The 19,235-nt window shown below is 37.2% G+C and overlaps 1 protein-coding gene across 8 annotated transcripts in view; it reads right to left on the bottom strand.

Moving 5' to 3' along the window:
* The window catches only part of RBFOX3 (RNA binding fox-1 homolog 3), a 1,135,878-nt gene that overhangs the window by 736,642 nt on the left and 380,001 nt on the right, over positions 1-19,235 (bottom strand). For 7 of the 8 annotated variants that reach the window (XM_056814226.1, XM_056814231.1, XM_056814224.1 and 4 more), the window contains one exon: positions 8,148-8,196. The exons of the other annotated variant lie outside the window; for it this stretch is intronic. The gene's annotated coding sequence lies outside the window, so the exon portion shown is untranslated. The remainder of the gene's footprint in view (positions 1-8,147; positions 8,197-19,235) is intronic. 8 annotated transcript variants of the gene reach the window in all.

The raw sequence follows: 19,235 nt of genomic DNA, 5'->3' as shown, positions 1-19,235 counted from the left end.
AAGAATATTTGGAAAGTACTACTCAGAGTACCTGTTTACATAGTAAGTGCTATATAAATGAAAGCTATTATTATTTTCTCCACAAGAATAGCGTCCATTATTTTATGAAGAGTTTTGCTAAAATCTGAATAATATATATACTTAATTGCTGGGAGAAGAGGAGGAGGAAAGAAGGGAGAAGGGAAGGAAAGAATCTGAATCACAAAATGTCAGAAAACAATTGTCAAAAATTGTTCCTACCTGTAATTGCAAAAAAAATAAAAAGTAAACTAAAAGTTTTGCTAAAAATCTTGACAAATGATATTGATCACATTCTCCTCATCTATAAAGTTAGTGATTTTATTGATAAAAGAAATGAAAAAAATATTGTCATGCCAAATTTGTTCACATTGCCTTTTCCCCTATTTTTATCCCAAACATTTCTTTAACAATCCCTTCTAATTATTTTCCTCCAGGAATTAAAGTCAAACCCATTGCCTATAGTTTTTAGACTCTGTTGTTCTGTATTTATTTTTGAGAACTGAGAAACCTGTCCCTCTCCAAACATGTCCTGTTTTCTCCAGTTAAGTCCATATTGTTAAATGTCTAATGACTAGCACTCTAGGGGGGAAAATGTGCATGCAAACACACTTTTTAAGTTTAAACTGCTTATTATCATTTTCCCATTCCTTTCTTAAGTCTAGACAATCAGCAAAGCCATAAATCAAGCCCTTATGTGTAATGTTTGCTGATTTCCAATATTTAAATACTCACACTGAAAATTTAACAATTGGCTCTAATAAACTGGCTCGATCTGGCTTCAATACATCACCTTTTCTCCTGTTTTCCATGATCTTTTAGATACAATGGACAATGTGGAACAACTAACTAATGTGCCTGTTCTTTAAATACCTGGCTATGTAACTCAGCTGGGGAAAGGGACCTAAATTAAAGGTCAATGAGATGCTCTCTTATTTACTGATTTTAGTTATCAATTCTGTGATAACCATTTTGTATTTTTAATTTCCAACACAAAGATGGAAGATTAAATAAGCAAGGTAAAATTGGAATTGGAAACTACATTCTTTATTTGTCATTTATTATTGTCCTAGCTACCCGAAGAAAATTTCTAGCCTTTATTTGACTCTCCTTTTTCTCCAAATATAACTTTAAAAACAAATAAATCTTTTTGTTTTCTTTAAGGTTTTCTGATCAACCTCAGCTCATTCATAGCTTAAGCACTGCTGATATTTTCTTACAAGATCATGACACTCTCTTGAATTCATCCTCTGTTACCTGGCCTTCTTTCTCTCTTTAATACCTTTCTTTTTAAGCCTAAATTGCCTAGTGAGATGCTTTTCACAGGGCAGACTGCTGTCACTCCATCTGTATAACAGCTGTGTCTTGTGAACACTACATGTGCATCACACCAGGCCTATATTGCCTGGAGGTAGAGAAGACTGAACCAGAGCAGATTCAATATACCTTAGTGGGTGACGGAAGGATTGAGGACAGAAAGAAACGGTTCAGTGCTATGCTTACCTGCTCTCTGTTTGAGCAGGAGAAGAGGGGAAGACTCAGGAGAGTATTTTTTGACCAAAATCAGTTTTGCCTCAGAAGTCTACAGGAGATAGTAATTGATGAATTGTTGGCATGGAACACGAGAGCTGGCTGAGCTTTCCTGACACCTGCTTGATTTTAGATGGTGTTGTCCTTCTCTTGGCTTCCTAGGCACCCAGTAAAACTTCCCAGAAGCTCTATACCATCACTTAACATGATCCCCAATCACCCTCCCAAGAAAGCTCCCTCAGCAGGACCCTCAACATCCCACAAAAGGCCACAAATAGTGCCTTCCAGGCAGTATCTTCTAATAAATGCAAATCAGTTACTGCCTTGCTGTACAGAAGAAAAATAACTGTAAACAAAATCTCTGTTGCCATGGAGACCATTAAAAATAGATTGCCCACACTACCATCTTCTTTCTGGGTAATATACAGCTGAGTTCCTTCACACCACATTATTATTACTTTTTAATTATGAATAATTTCCTCCTTTCCATAGGAAGATGGATTAAAGCATAGACCTTTCCAAATGAAGCCCCCTTTAGGATATATTTCAATATGCAAATGAAAGTGAGCATGCATTTTGAAGTGTTTATGCCACAGGATATAAACCAGTACTTTAACTATTTCTGTACAACCTGGTTTGTTCTTTCCCTTTACCCAACCCCTAATTATCTTTGTCTGCCTCCGTTGAGGTTCATGCTGTAGTCTGAGTATACTCAACACAGAAGAAGGCACCTAGATATGTAAGTCTTTTGATTAGTTAGCCCTTTCATCCAAATGAAGTGAATTAGTATAGAGGAGAAAGCTCTAGATTAGAAACATGGTTAAAAGCCTGGTTCTTCCATTTATAACTTGTGTGACATGGGCAAGTCCTTCTCTAGGTCTCAGTTTCATCATCTGTAAAATGAGGATGGTTGGACTAGAGGAACTCTAAGGTCTTTTTCAACTTTCAATTTACAATCCTATTACAATAATATGGAAGGTATAAAATTCAAAATGTGAAAAACGAAATCTGATAGAAAACATGGTACAAGTTGAAGAGCCAATGGAATCCAGAGACTTAGCTTCTTGACTTGACTCTGCCATAGATGAGGCACTGAGAGTTATTACTTCCTTTATTTTTGAAATGAGGGGATAGAACCAACTAACTCTGTCTCTCACAGTCCTAGAATTCTATGATTTTTAAGTCCATGACCAGTCTGATCATCCCTAAAATGCAAATTTTCAGTCTCAACTTACATGTAACAAGAATCTTCTTACTTGGTTTTGCTCCTAGAAACTATCAAATGATATTCAGAAGGCACTTAGCCTTCTTAGTCCTTCATTGCCCAAATAAGGAAACTGAGACCTAGAGAGATTATGGCCCCAATTCATACAGAAACTTGGTAACGGAGCTAGGACTAGAATTAGAGTATACTGATTTCTCATGGAATTGTTCTCTCTGAAAGTACCTCTGCTTTTCACATAGGTGAACTCAGAACCATGTGGCAGAAATGGTTTTAAGAATAGCCTAATTTTGAGGCTAGGAATGAAGACTAGAACACAACTCCAGGCAAATCTCAAACTAAACAATCTAAGTCTAAATTATTTTATGTAGAAAAGGACCAAAGCCCAGAAGGGAGAATTCTAAGTTCTGCTAACAGAACCTAGAGTGCTCAAAATACATTGATTCCATGGATTGTCATGGGCTACAAATTCTCTCTCTCTCTCTCTCTCTCTCTCTCTCTCTCTCTCTCTCTCTCTCTCTCTCTCACACACACACACACACACACACACACACACACACACACACACACACACACACACACACACACTCTTCTACAAAAACCCCAGGGAGGTTTTAAGAAAGTAGTGGCAACCCACCTCTGATGTGTGTGAATAAATAAAATATCCACTGACAATCACAGGTTTCTGAGTCTGCAATTTCATCTACAGGGTTCTGAATTCATAAAGCTGAAGCAATTTCTGAGATTGCCAAGAGATTCTGGCTTCACTGCGATCCCAGGGACTCATGTCAGAGTTTCAGCACTCCAGCTGGAGCCCAATGAAAGAGGACAGGCCTTTTTTTGAATGGATAAGTCAAGAGGGGTCACGGCACTGGCAAAATGTATTCCACAGAGTGCTATCTTGCCTGGGGTTAGAACTTGTCTCTTCTACTATGGGACTGGGATTCAACACATGGTGTTTTGCCCAGTCTCCTCATTTACTACTTCAAACAAATTTCAGTTACTAAATTTCAGACACCAATACTCCCAAACTAGTGAAAATGTGATTGTTCACACAGCAAGTATACAAGACTTATTTGCTTTTAACCAGCAGTAGAGTTGAACGAATATATGTTTCTAACATTTTCTTTTTCTTGTACAAGAATCAATAATCCTTAGCATGAAGGGACTTGGCCAAGGTCACAAAAGTAGTAGAAAAATGTATTGAATTGATACATTAGAGAATAATTTAAGAACAACGAGAATTTTACTTTTGAGCAATTTCACTCTGGCCCCCTTAGTCTCACAGCTGTAACCTAGCAAGGCCAACATCTCACCCACAGCCATTGACTTTGCCATCCCAGGTATTGGGGAACCAGGGTGCTCTTCAAGCAGAAATCCAAAACAAGAGAATGCCACTATTTGTTGTACTATGACCTAAAACTGATCTACTGTTTATAATTGGGATCTTCTCTTTTTAATGTGGCATTGATAAAGTTTTTAAGTGATGTTCTTATAATCTTATTTTTCCTATAAGTCCTATTGTTTCTATTCTGTGATTTTGTATAACACGGAAATGTTTAGGAATGCACATGCCACATTCTGTATTATGGCAGAACAGACTGTAAGAAGAAGGATGGTGATGGTAATGGATAACACATATTGAAATTTAAAATTTACAAAGAATTTTACATATTTTTAACTCTTTTGACCTATCCCCATTTTACAGATGAGTAAACTGAAGTTAATCAACATTAATGTATGCACTCAGGATAAGTGGTATAGCCAGGATCTGAAATAAGATTCTCTGACCAGGTACTTTTCCTAAACAATTCCAGCTGCCTTGCCACTGCACTACAGCTGCCTTTGAAATTGTTGCCAAATTCTAATCAAATTAACAAAGTGAAACAGTTAGGTTGCAGGTTTAACAAAAAATGGCATTGAGTGCTTATGGCATCAGAAGGGAAGCAGGTCCAAATAATGAAACAGTGAAATATGCATTCACTGTAAAATACTTTAATTACTGACTCAAGCAATCATTGTTTGAAGATACTTCTATGGAGGACTGGGATGTTAATTCTGTAATTTGCTGCTCCATTGAATGACATAGAGCATAGAAGACATACAGAAATTATTAATTATGATAAAGACAATAACATTTATATACTACTATATGGTTTGCAAGGTCCTTTATAATTATTATCTCTTTAAACCTTCCAACAACCCTTGGAGCTAGGTGCTATTACTATAGTCGTTTGAGAGCTGAGGAAACTGAGACAGAGGTCAAGTGAATGGGCCAGGGTCATTATAGTTAATAAGTGTAGTATTTAATATTTAAACTCTGGTCTTCCATTCTCCAAGCACAGTGGTCTATCCAGTCTATCACCAAGATAATCCATGAAATGAAGAGAATGCTTCTAAGGGAGTGGGAGAAAATGGGGCTAATGAGAGAGGAAGGGGAGACTTCTAAGCCAAGAGACAATGTGATATAGCCCAAAGAACACTGGGCTGGGAATCAGAATACAGAGGTCCTAGCCTCAGTTCTTACATGGATTCATGTCTGATCATGAAAAACTTACTTTCCATATCTAGTTCTCAGTTTCCTCATCTATAAAATTAATATTAATATAAAATTATATTTAATAGTTTATATTTAATAACATTGTATTAATGCTATATTCAATAATATAATACATTAATATTATATTTAATAATTTAATTAAATATAAAATATAAAATAAAAATTAAATTAAATTAAATTAAAGTATTAAATAAAATTATCTCTAAGAGTCTTTTTCAGCTCCCAAATCTGAAATTCTGAGAGAGTTTCAAGTTAAAGGTACATCAAGGACTATCATCACTTTGATAAAAATATTCTGTAATGCCTGTAAGTAGATAACTCACCACTTCTTAAAACGGCCAACTTTCCACTACAAGCAAAATCACTTTCTCCACCCCTGAACTAACATGCCGATCTATCCAATATTTTAGTAACACAGGGAGAGTTCTGGGGAAAATCTGGCATATCAACATTAATAAACTTTCCACCACCCCTTGATCTTTCTGCCCACTGGAACATGATGCTCTAAAAGGAGGTCTTGTTGATTTCCTGATCCCTTTGCAAGAAAATGACTGTGAGTTATCTAGTGTGATAGGATCTTGGCTCCTGCAGAACTGATACAGCAACTCTGACTACATAGGCACCATCTTAAAATAACTACTTGATCTGTAGTTTGGGGTTATAACTGGTAAGATAGAAATAGATGAAAATTGGAAGTGTCCTGTTTCACACATACTGGCTTTAATTCATGGCCTTTCTTGCTACTCTCAGAACTGTTGCCAACTCAACCCTTCTCTCAACTCCATACTTTTTGTTATCCTCATACTATTTCTGCCAATAGGACTCCAAGTTATATGTTGTCTATCTCCTATTCTCCCTCGCCCTGGCCCCAAGTATTTTAATAGTCCATCCATGGAATTCTCTCCTGATCTCACTCATTTCCCTCATTCTTGCTTACTCAAAGTACACTCCAGGGGTACCGTCTAAAAGGATCTCCATTTTTGTTGGCATTGGCACAACCACATCTACATAGTTTACAAGGATATTGAGCCTACCACAAGGTAGGTGATAAGCTAAATCAGGATAAACAAGCAACAGGATATTAGAATGGAGATGTAGGTGAGCTGTGACAGAGATTAGCTAAAGCAAAGCACAGGTTATCAATGGATGGTAAACAAGAGTCACTTTCCAAACTACTTTGAGATATAATAATCACAGAGGAACATAGAAGGAAAAGCCTCCATTGCATGTCAAATCATCAAATAAGATGTTCTAGAAGGTCCCATGATATAAAGGGGGAAACAATGGATTAAAAGGGTATGTGTGACCTATTTTTTCTAGGACTCAATTTTTCTTATCTGTAAAAATGGAGGATGGGAGTATGTAACTAGACATTAAAGGCTCATTCCAGCTCTGCAATTCTGTGATTAAATATTTCTCCAACTGGAGGGCAGTTTTTTTCTGAAGGGAGTCCTGTTGAGTCAAGCTCCCATGAGGGGTCCATTATCTGATTTCAGAGGTCACAGTACAATTGTTTGTTCTGATTACAACATTCTGGAGCTTAAAGGTCAAAACCACCAACTGGCAGATGAAGCTAGCTAGAAACTAAAATGAACAAAGGGGGACACAATCTTGACATGAAATCCTATGAGCTCAACTTTCGACATCAGAAAATGAGGTCTGGGGAAGCCCACTCTCCATATCCTTACTCATATATAAATCCACAACATAGTAATCAGAGAGAGGAAAGAGCTTCCTATCCATTCTCTTACCTCAGGTGCATTCTCCCCTTCCAGACTTCAGTATTATTGCTATGAGGAAAGTGGGAGAAGTGACATTGCAATCTGACTAAGGCAGTAGTGATAGGAGAAAAACAGTTGCCAAATTCTTCCTAACTGTGAATATGCCAGTATTTCATCTCCACAGCTCAAGAAGGAGAAGAGGGGAGGGGGAGAGAAGTAAAGGGATTTGTGATTTCTTTTAAAAGTCACACGCACATATAGTCACACCAAAATTTTAAGTATTTCAGAATCACCAAACATGGTCCATTTGGGGATAAATGAATACAACCTGACTATGATCTGAACATCTTAGTGAATATTCTCTGAAAATTCAAATACTATAAATTGCTTGAAGAGCCTTCACAAGAAGACTTACCATTTCCTTATGATAAACTCTTCCCCAAACCACTACTTCTCTATATCACTGACCAAGCTCTTTAAATGAGAAAAAAGTGATGTTTTAAGAACCCTGTACACCTGAAACTTACACACTTCAAAGGGAAGATGTGGGAAAAAAGGAAAGTGTTCCATCTGGACAGCTATTCACACTGTCAGCTTCTCATCCAGAGGATTGCTTTCTTCAAGATCAAGCTTTCTTTTGTCCTTAAACTAATCATTGTCCCAGTTATCTGCAGATTGGCCCATACTTTTCTTTCAACTGAATAACCATGAAATCAATATTGGAAAGATCTACTAAATGTGCCAGTCAATCCTTCCAAGAAGAGGCATACGAAGCATCCACAAACCACCCTTTTATGCTAATTATCCTATACCAAGCATTTTGCATCAAGCAAAAAGTTATTTGCAAAAAGTTATTTGAAAAACTCACCAAAAGCAAATCAAAGGCAAGCTTCCATTGGTAGAAAGGAAGATGAGAGATGCACACAAACACAGAAGCACATCATGGCTTGTAATAGGGCTTCCAGAAGCTAATTCACAGCAAATCCCTCCAACCCTATATTGTGGGGCCACTCTGAATAGGGAACAATGACAGATCAAGACAGGGGGAAAGTGCCAAGTAAGAAAAGAGGATAAAAAAGGGTTTTTAAGTACTCACAGTTTTCACCTGTGGCTTGAGAGCAAGTTCACTCTGATCAGACCTGCCACTTGAAAAAGAGATGAAATATTTGTGAGAGGAATTGTGTAAAATATATAAAAAATAACCACACACAGACATCAGAGGACAAAAAATGAAGAATCAGTCCTAATTTAGAATTTTTAGAATAAGTTTGAACATGGCACTGGGTTCAGTAGTGAGAGGACAAACAGGTTTGTAGGAAGACTTTAAGAACCATCTATATGCTAAATTAGATGGTGATGACATAGCTAAGAATGCATTCTTATTTAATTTACAGCAATTATACTCACATTCCGCTAGACAAATAGATTTTATAAGACCTCAGTTAAATGCAGATAATTATGGCTGCCGGTGTCAAGGGACTGCACTGCCCAAGCTCAGGAGCAAGAATAAGATCCCTAAGTTCTACTAATGCTGTAAATTAGCAGGGAACGTCCCAATTGCAGCAAAGTAATTACCAATGATTTCATTTTCCCTCACACTCTGTTTCAGTGGGCTGTTATGCATTGTGTGTATGTGTATGTGTTTTTTCAGGCATATGCTGCTGTTAATGGCTCTTCTGTTACTTCATCTGCTCACTAAGATTTTTTATAATTCAGAAGCTTGCACTCTCTCTCTCTCTCTCTCTCTCTCTCTCTCTCTCTCTCTCTCTCTCTGGACATAGCACAATGCCAATGCAGTCCTGCTTCCTTTAGCAGCTGCTATTCATTCAGATGATTCCAGGAATACCCAAGGGTCACTGGATACAAACACAATAGGCTAAGAAAAATTTTTTTCTCATGACTTAGAGAAGAATGAAAGACCCAGAAAAAATTATGTACACGCAGTCCTCCGTTTCCTCACCTCCCACTCAATTCTCCATCCATGCATTCCAGTTTCTAACCTTACTCTATAGAAATTGCATTCTAGATGTTATGATGTTATATCTGCTAAATTCAATGGCCTTTTCCCTGTCCTCATCAAACTTGCCCTCTTTGAAGCACATGAGACTGTCAACCATTCCCCAACTACCAACAGTTTCTTCACATTCTCCTTTGCCTAATCATTATCTATTGCACCTGGTATGGGTGGGTGCTCGCCAAAAATGTTTCTAAAACTCTATACTTTCTTGGTAATTTCATAACCTATAGGTTCAATAATCTACTCAATGAAAATTATTTCTGTGGGGGTAAGTATATATACACATATACATATGAATGAATATACAGGTATATGTATAAACAAACACACATATATACAGACATCATCTATATATAGTTATAGATTCCAGATATAGAAAACAGGATAATTAATTCTATTTTTAATATATTGAATATGGGATACTGAAGAAACATCTAGAAGACATCTAACAGGCAGTAACTGATGCTAAAAATAGAACTCATTAGCTTCTTTTCCAAGTCTTCTCTTCTTCCAAGTATCTCTCTTTCTGAGAAAGGCAGCACCATTTTTATATTTTCCAAAATTTATGGTCCCAGAATTATCCTTCAATATGACTGTTCCTTCAAACCACACATCCAATCAGCAGCCAAGGCTTACCAGTTTTCCTCACATAGCACCTTTCACATTCCTTCCTTTTTCCACTCACATAGCTATTACCATACCTCAGGTCCTCATTAGCTTCCTTGTTTTACCTGTTCCTTTCTCCTCCTCTCTTAATTTATCTTCCTCAAAACTCCCAAATTAATATACCTAAGACACTGATCTGATCATGTCACTTGTTTACAATATAATTTTTGAGTGGCTACCTATTACCTCTAGATAAAAAAAAATACAAATTACCAATGCTAAAACAAATACTTCCACAATCTAACATCCATCTATTCAGAATTATTTCATATTACTTCCCTACATATATAATAGATTCCAGATAAAACTTGTCTACCATCTGATCTGCAGTCTTAACATTCCCATCTGTATGGCTTTGCAAAGGCTCTTGTCTCTCCCCCATGTCCAGAATGTATTTATTTCTGATTCTTTCCTCTTACTATCATTCAATAATTGATTCAGGTACAATCTCTTACATGAAACTCTACCTGATCTTCCTGCTTGGTGGTCTCTCTCCATCCTTAAAATTATTCTGTATGTAACACAGTCTTGTATTTTGTAACAGTGGCATTTTTTTGCTATTCAGTCATTTCATGGTATATTCCATTTCCAAATGATGAACTCCAGTTGCTCTTAATTGTGTTTGTTTTTGCAGTGGCATAAAATAAACATTTCAAAAAATTATTTTGTATTTATTTATCTGGGTACTGTAGCAATGGAAATTATAGGGTGCAATGAGTTTGAGTGACAAGCCCTCAAGACTCAGAATTCTCCCAGGGCTGTCAGGGTTCCAAACTGTTGAAGAGACAGTTTTCCCAACATCACTGGGGACCTGAGAGAGGAAGGAGACAGGTGTATTTGTGAATTATCTTGAAACCATTCATTAAGATACTGGCCTTTTTAATATCTACTGTGGTGTTTAGTCATTCTTTAGTCTTCTGCTGGACAGTGATTGAGGAGTGGAATACCTACTTGGAAGAGACCATCTGCGAACATTACATCTGGGATTCCTGTTTCTGGCTCACAAAGAACTCTTTGTGAGATACTGATCCCGTTGAACTTGCCTATAGATGACTTAGGTTTTAGTCTAGTGTAAGTCAGATATTGTGTCTCTGTTAATGTACACTGTTTGAATCTGGGCAAGTCATTTTCCCTTTGCCTATCTTTCAGGGTAGTTGTAAGGGAAAAAAATAGATAAAATACATGAAGCATTCTGCAAACCTGAAAGCACTATGTAAATATTATAATTATTCTTCATTTCTAAATAAGGAATAAAAACAAACTAATATTTTCTGTACTTCTGATTTAGTTATTTCTGGAGGTGGGAAGAAAAGAGAAGTAAAGAAAGATGGAGAGAGTAAAAATAGGAAAATGATAAAAAAAAAAGGGGGGGGCAAGAAATGTTGTTGGGAGAAGGAAAAGAAAGTAGGGAGGAGGAAAAAGAGATGACCATAAGAAAAACAAAGAAGCAAAAACGATGGCCATGGGAAGGTTTTTACAGCTCACTCCCCTATTATCACTTGTTCTCTAATTCAAATTTCCCACCCCTGTCACTGTTCCCTAACAAAACTCAAGTACCATTACCAAAATTTTCTGTAATTCAGTTCAATTTGTACTCAGCTAAAGGAATCTCTTTGGGAAAAGCTATGTGGCTCAATGAATAGAGAGCCAATCCTGGGGACAGGTTGTTCTGTATTCAAATATTCTAAACACTTCCTGGTGTGTGACCCTGGGCAAGTCACTTAACCCAAATTACCTAGCCTTTACTGATATTCTGCCTTGGAACGTCTACTTAATACTGATTCTAAGATAGAAGGTAATAGTTTTTAAAAAATAAAAATAAAGTACTCTTTCCCAACCCTTCAGGCAGGAGAAGAATAATGACAAATAAGAGAAACAGAATAAAAATACCACATTTTTCAAAATGATCTGTCAAAGTGAAACCATGTAATCTAGTTTCATTAGGCCTTGTTGTCTCAGAGATGACTACATTGTCAAATATCAGATAGAAGGATCACTTGCCACTTTGCTTCTTTCTCTCTCTTTCCCTACTGTGCTTCTCACCCCTCCCTCAGGGAAATAAAAGGAGAGAGATTTGCTGTTTCAATACAATTTCAGCCAAGGCCTGTGCTTTTAACTTATCCATCAAAGAACATGAAAACCTTCAGGGGGTTGGTAAGTAATGTATGGAGTCCAGCTGTGTCTGCAATGATTTATTAAAATATCACCTAGATGAAATTAGGAGGGGATAGAGTGCAGTGTGGCTGACTTCTACCATAAACAACCAAACAACCAACAGCATTTAGTGACTGAATAAGGAGTGGGACAGTAAGGATGGGAGGAAGGTGAAGACAGGCAGCAAGAGTAAGTGGGCCATTTTTCATACTTTAGGGTGATCTGTTCCAAGAGAAGTCAAAAATCAGTGCTTGAAGGTACAAGGGGAGAAGAACTAGTAAGAGGGAGAGGGGAGGTGGAAGAGAAGCACCTCTTTGCTCTGAAGATAGATATTCTGAAGAGGGAGAGGTAATGGGAAAACAGAAGGAAGCCATCTGCAGCAGTAAGCAGCCAGGAACAGACAGGGTCCAGGCACAAAGCCTAAGGGCAAGTGCCCCCCAAAAAACAGTAGGAGAAATAGTTGTGTTGTTGTTATTGTTTTGTTTTTAAATAAAATCACCCAAATTTCAATGTTACAAATTGTTACTCAAGTCTGTCCTCTCTTGTAAAAGAGTTTCAATCAATTCCTTTAAGCTAACAACTCCCAAGAGCTCCTCCTTCTATAGAATCCTCAATGAGGAAAAGAAGCAGGATTTCCAGAAGGGCTGTCCCAGATCTTCAGGGCAGGTGCCACCAGGAAGCAGCAATGAAAGAATAAGGAGTCTCCATGCCTGGAACACTCATAGCAGATGGTTCCATCCGGGCTGGGACCTGATCCTGGCTTCAGTCCAGGGTTTTCTGGCTGCGGCTTTCCCACTCCCTCCCTCAGTTAACCTCTCCTCCCTATTCCTTCTTTTCTATTCAATGAACATAAACACTACAGATGGGCAAGGATGCCATTCTCTGGTAGATTCCTGGGTATCTAGGGCTAAGTACTTCATTGAAGAGAATGTTGAAGTTGATCCCCTCCTTTAATGCCTGTTTTTATGTCAGAAACCTATTCAGGGTGGCAGCTAGGAGGTTTGGTGGACAGAAAGCCAGGCCTAGAGACTGGGAGATCCTGTGATCAAATCTGACCTCAAGACACCTCCTAGATGTGACTGAGCAAATGACTTAATCCCCATTACCTAACCCATACCACACTTTAAGTTTTGAGTCTAAGATGGAAGGAGGGTCTTTAGAAAGAGAGAAAAGTAAACAAAAAAACAAATTTATTTAGCAAGGCTAATTAAAAATGGAGAGTTTGGGGAAGAAAAGTAAGCCTTGAGCCTCAAAGGAGATAGCCAGTACAAGTTGATCTCCACCTCCCATTTCCACCTCCTGGCTCCTTGTTTCTGCTATAGCACCCTCTAATTGCCTGGAATGGTGTGTGCTACTGTTTCATGCAATTTTCCCACCTGCTATGGGGAGCTATATTCCATATACTTCAAATTCAAGAGTTGTGCCACAACATATTTTGGGACAGTTACCTAATTCATTGTACTTACAGTTCTACAAACCAGAAATACAATTAGAGGGCTTCAATTCAGATGGCTTTATACAATAATTCATTCATGAGCTAGCTTACAGAGAACTGAACTTTGAGGTACAAAAATCTGAATTCAAATGCAACCTCAGAAGCTTACTAAGCTGTATGACCCTGAAGAAGTCCCTTAACCTTTACCTGCTTCTATTTCCTAATCGAAGGCAGAAGAGTGTAGAAGGAGTTAAAGCACTGAGTCTAAGTCAGGAAGACCTGATTCTAGTCAAATTTAGCCTTTCATACTAGTTGTGTGACCCTGGGAAAGTAATTTAATAAAAATGATAATGGAACCTATCTCCCAGGGACATACTGATGATTAAATGAAAGAATGTTTGTAAATGCTTTTACTGACAATAATGAATATTCAGACAGAGTTAAGATGACCACTTCAATGAAGCGAAAGTCCAGACCTCTCTGAAAACCCTTCCCCACCAATCAAAAATGGAGTACTTCAAGGGGAGAGAAAACCAAATCTAATGACAGGACAGAGCTGGGGGACCCTCCTGCAGTATTCAAATTAAAAGGTACTCAAATAAAGCCTTAATTCTCAGGTTTAAGGAAAAGGAAGAGAAAGTTCCCAGGACCCCTCCCCCACTTACTGTGCTAGTCTGCAGGGGGGTGGTTGGGTAATAAAAGTGAAAAGTTAGAGGAGAAGGTAAGAGGGATATAAATATTATATACAAGTATTTTTTTAGACCATAATGCAATAAAAATCTTAATCAATAAAGGGTTTGTGGAAAGGCAGATATAAAATTAATTGGAACCTAAATAATCTAATTCTTCAAAACTGGGGGCGGGGTGACAAAGGACAAATCAAAGAAACAATTGCTGATTTCATTGAAGAGAATGACAAGGAAGATACAACTTATCAAAATCTATGGAATGCAGCCAAAGCAGTACTCAGGGGAAAATTTATATCCCTGAGTACATATATCAACTAATTAGAAAGGGAAGAGGTCAAAGAATGGGGCATTTAAATTTAAAAAAAAAACTAGAAAGAGCACAAATTAAAAATACCAGATCAATACTAAATTGGAAGTCATTAAAATCAAAGGAGAAATTAATAAAATTGAAAGTAAAAGAACTATTGAACTAATAAATGAGTAGGAGCTGGTACTTTAAAGAAACAAAAAAAAGATAACATTGGATAAAGTATTGGTTAATCTAATGAAAAAAGAAAGAAGAAAATGAAATTAACAGTATCAGAGATAAAAGAGGAAATTAAGGTAATTATTAAGAACTATTTTGCTCAATTATATGGCAATGAATGTGACAATCTAGGTTAAATGGATGAATATTAAAAAAAATATGAATTGCCTAGATTAACAGAAGAGGAAATGGAAGATTTAAACAATCCCATATCAGAAAAAGAAATTGAGGGAGGCGGAGTCAAGATGGCATCATAGAAGCAGCAAAAGTTCAGACCTCTGAAAACCCTTCCTTACAGATCACAAACTGAATGCTACTAGGGGATTGAAAATCAAAACTAACAACAAGAGAGAGTCAAGGAACCTTCCTGCTGGACTCAATTCAAAAGTTACACCCCCACAAAAGCCAGAATCCAAGAACTCTTGGGTTTAAGGGGAAGACAGAAGGAAGGTCCCAGGACCCCTCTACCCCCTACCTAGAGTGCTAAGCCTCCAGCGGCAGCAGGAGCATCTGGGTGGGCAAAGGTGCTGGTCTGGAGGCTGTACCTTGTAGACAGAGCTGTGCCAGACTCAGAGTGTCCAACACAGGTGGCGGGAAAGGAGCTAGAGAGGGAGTGCAGAATGGGCAGTATTGTCAGAGCAACAGAGACCCTCTATTTTGCTCCATCCTTCCAGGAGGTTTTGGCCTCAGGGCACATCCAGCCCAACCCAGCTGAACTTAATCCCATCAAAAGTCTTCAGAGGTCAAAGAAGCCCAAAATCCAACACCCTTCCCTCACAGACTGCTGGACTTTAATCCAATCAAAAGCCTCCAGAGGACAGGGAAGCTCAAATTCCAACAGCCCTCCCCCACAGACTGTGTCACTGAGCTCCAAGAGGGGAGATTGACAAAAAGCCCCCAAACCAAAAAAATGAGAGGATCAAGAGCACAGACAAATACAGGGAGCAAAGAAAGGGGTAAATATGAGCGAACAATAGAAAAAGAAGAAAGAAATTACAATAGACAGCTTCTGAAGAGGCAACGAACAAAGAACAAATGGAACAGAGGAGGCAAGCAATAAAACAGAAATCCCAGAAAATCGGATATAGGCTTTGGAAGAACTCAAAATGCAATTCAAAACACAATTAAGAGAGGCTGAAGACAATTGAGAAAATAATTTAAAAACTAAGATAAGTCATCTGGAAACAGAAAATAGTGTCTTGAAAGCCAAAATCAATCAGCTCTAAAATGAGGCAAAGGAGATGAAAGATGAGGCAAAGGAGATGAGAGATGAGGTACATAAAATATTTGCTAAGCACCAAGCTAACCATTCAGTAAGAGAGTTTAGGAAAGTTCATACCTCCAAAGGCCACTGCCCTTCCCTAGACAGTACAAGGCAAATTGGGATGCTGCAATTGGTTCCCATGAAGTTGAGGAGCAACAAGAAGTGACATCAAGAAAATTGCTTTAAAAAGGCCAGCCCAGACATTCATTCATTCACTCTATGCTCAATGAGCTGAGCTGAAGGGAGATTCTTCTTGAATGTGGTCATGTTGTCCTAGACTCATCATTGACTGGAGCTTTCTATGCTGGAGAGGCATGCTGGGTGAATGACTGGAGCTTAAGGAAGAGGCTTACATTGGTGGATTTCTACCTGAAGGTGCCACTAGGACATCCATGTGGAGATTGGAACTTGAGGGAACACTTGCCAGAGGCTGAGCTGGACTTCACTGGATCAGTACTTAGGCTGGTAAGCTAGACAAGGCTCCATCTCCTCCCTACATTTCCTACTTTCAATATCTCTACCTTGTAGTAAATAAAAGCTGCTAACAATCATTTTCACTTAAGGGCAAATATCTTATGAACAGTGAACACAATCTCACTTTTGTAACTCTCATATTGAGTCAAACCTAATTTTAATTCTTCCAGACAAAATACAAGATATGTTCATATTGAAAACACTAGAAAGTATAGGAATAGATGAGCCTTTCCTAAAAATAATAAACAGTATACATTTAAAACCATCCCCAAGCATCCTCCTCAATGGGGATAAATTAGAAACTTTCCCAATAAGATCAGAAGTGAAGCAAGGATACCCATTAAAACCTCTATTATTTAACATTGTACTAGAAAAGCTAGAAGTACTAGTTAGAGAAGAAAAAACAATTGAAGGGATTAAAGTAGGCAATAAGGAGACTAACTCTTATTCTTTGCAGATGATATGATGGTCTACATAAAGAACCCCAGAATATCAACTAAAAGACTAGTGGAAATAATGAACAACTTTAGCAAAGTTGCAGGATACAAAATAAATACACATAAATCATCAGCATTTCTATATATTTACAACACAACTCAGCAGCAAGAGTTAGAGAAATTCCATTTAAAATCACCCTAGACAATATAAAATATTTAGGAATCTATTTACCAATACACACACAAGAATTATATGAGCACAACTACAAAACACTTTCCACACAATTAAAACGAGAATTGGAAAAACATTAATTACTCATGGGTAGGATGAATTAATATAATAAAAATGACAATCCTAACCAAATTAATTTACTAATTTAGTGCCATACCTATCAAACTACCAATTTTTTTTTACTGGATTAGGAAAAATTTGGAAGAACAAAAGATCAAGAATATCCAGGGAAATCATGAAAAAAAAAGGCCTAGCAGTACCAGATCTTAAACTGTTCTATAAAGCAGTGGTCATCAAAACAATATGGTACTGGCTAAGAAACAGAAGGGAGGATCAATGGAATAGACTTGGGGTAAATGACCTCAGCAAGATAGTATACAATAAACTCCGAGATCCCAGCTCTGGGGACAAAAACACACTATTTGACAAAAACTGCTGGGAAAATTGGAAACAGTATAGGAGAGATTAGGTTTATTCATTCATTTATTTTAGAAATTTTTATTTAATTAATTGATTTGGAATATTTTTTCCTTGGTTACAAGAGTCATATTCTTTCCCTCCCCTATCTCCACCACCTCTCTTAGCCAACGTGCAATTCCACTGGGTTTTACATGTGATCAAGACCTATTTCCATATTATTGTTGAAAGATTAGGTTTAGCTTAACATCTCACACCCTACAAGATAAATTCAGAATGGGTGAATGACTTAAATATAAAGAAGGAAACTATAAGTAAATTAGGTGAACCTGTCAGATCTATGGGAAAGATGTTCAAACCAAGCAAGAGATAGAGAATATTAAAAAATGTAAAATGAATAATTTAAAACCAATACAACCAAAATTAGAAGGTTAGCAACAAATTGGGAAAAGATCTATAACAAAAAGCTCCAACAATGACTGAATTATTCAAATTTATAAGGAGCTAAAACAATTGTACAAAAAATCAAGCCATTCCCTAATTGATAAATGGGCAAAGGACATGAATAGACAATTTTCAGATAAAAAATCAAAACTATCAATAAGCACATGAAAAAATGTTCTAAGTCTCTCATAATTAGAGAAATGCAAATCACACCTAGCACATTGGCCAATATGACATCAAAGGAAAGTAATAAATGTTGGAGAGGATGTTGCCAAATTGCGACACTAATACACTGCTGGTGGACTTGTGAACTGATCCAACCATTCTGGAAAGCAATTTGGAATTATGCCCAAAGGGCTTTAAAAGAATGCCTGTCCTTTGATCTAGCCATACCACTGTTGGGTTTGTACCCCAAAGAGATAATAAGAAAAATATGTGTACAAAAATATCTATAGCCAAATTAACCCTAAATTCCCCTTCAATTGGGGAATGGCTGAGCAATTTGTGGTATATGTTGGTGATGGAATACTATTGTGCTCAAAGGAACAATAAAATGGAGGAATTCCATCAGAACTGAACCGACCTTGAGGAATTGATGCAGAGTAAAAGGAGCAGAACCAGGAGAACATTATACACAGAGACTGATACACTGTGGTACAATCAAATGTAATGGACTTCTCTACTAGCAGCAATGCAATGACCCAAGGCAATTATTAGAAAAAACCCTATCCAAATACAGAGAAAGAACTGTGGGAGCAGAAACACAGAAGAGAAAATATTTCCTTGATCATGTGGTTCAATGGGGATATTATCGGTGATATAGACTCTAAAAAATCACTCTAGTGCAAATAATAATATGGAAATAAATCTTGTTCAATGACACAGTGGAATTACTGTTGTCTATGGGAGAGGGTGGGAGGAGGGGAAGGAAAGAATATGAATCAAGTAACCATGGAAAAAGATTCTAAATTAATTAAATAAATAAACTTAATAATAAGTAGTATGATTATCATCATTATTAATCATTTTATAAGGGGACAAGAACAATTGCATTGTAGGTTTTTTAATATGATTTCTGGATTCTATGTTCTTCCTCCAGCTGCTCAGGATATTTGAGTTCTATTCCAGCTCTATCCTCAGACAGCTAGGTAAGCCAAGGGCAACTTGCCTGAGTTATTTACACCTCATTCTCCTGATTTATAAAATGAGGCAATGGGCTAAATTATCCCTAAAGTTCATTTCATTCCTAAAATTCTGGGTATGACTTACCCTGAGACAAAAGAAATAACTACCCTAAGCATTTGCAACTTTGTCATCTTGTAGCAAGAATTCCAAGAGAGGGAACTCCCTCTAGCAATACAAATATAGAATTTAAATAAATTTTATTAAATAAATTATTAAATAAATAAATAAAATAAAATAAAAATTA

Source organism: Monodelphis domestica, chromosome 2, assembly GCF_027887165.1.
Source record: "Monodelphis domestica isolate mMonDom1 chromosome 2, mMonDom1.pri, whole genome shotgun sequence".
Lineage (NCBI taxonomy): Eukaryota > Metazoa > Chordata > Mammalia > Didelphimorphia > Didelphidae > Monodelphis > Monodelphis domestica.
Note: the sequence above shows the minus strand (reverse complement) of the source record. Positions and strands in the feature narration are given on the sequence as shown.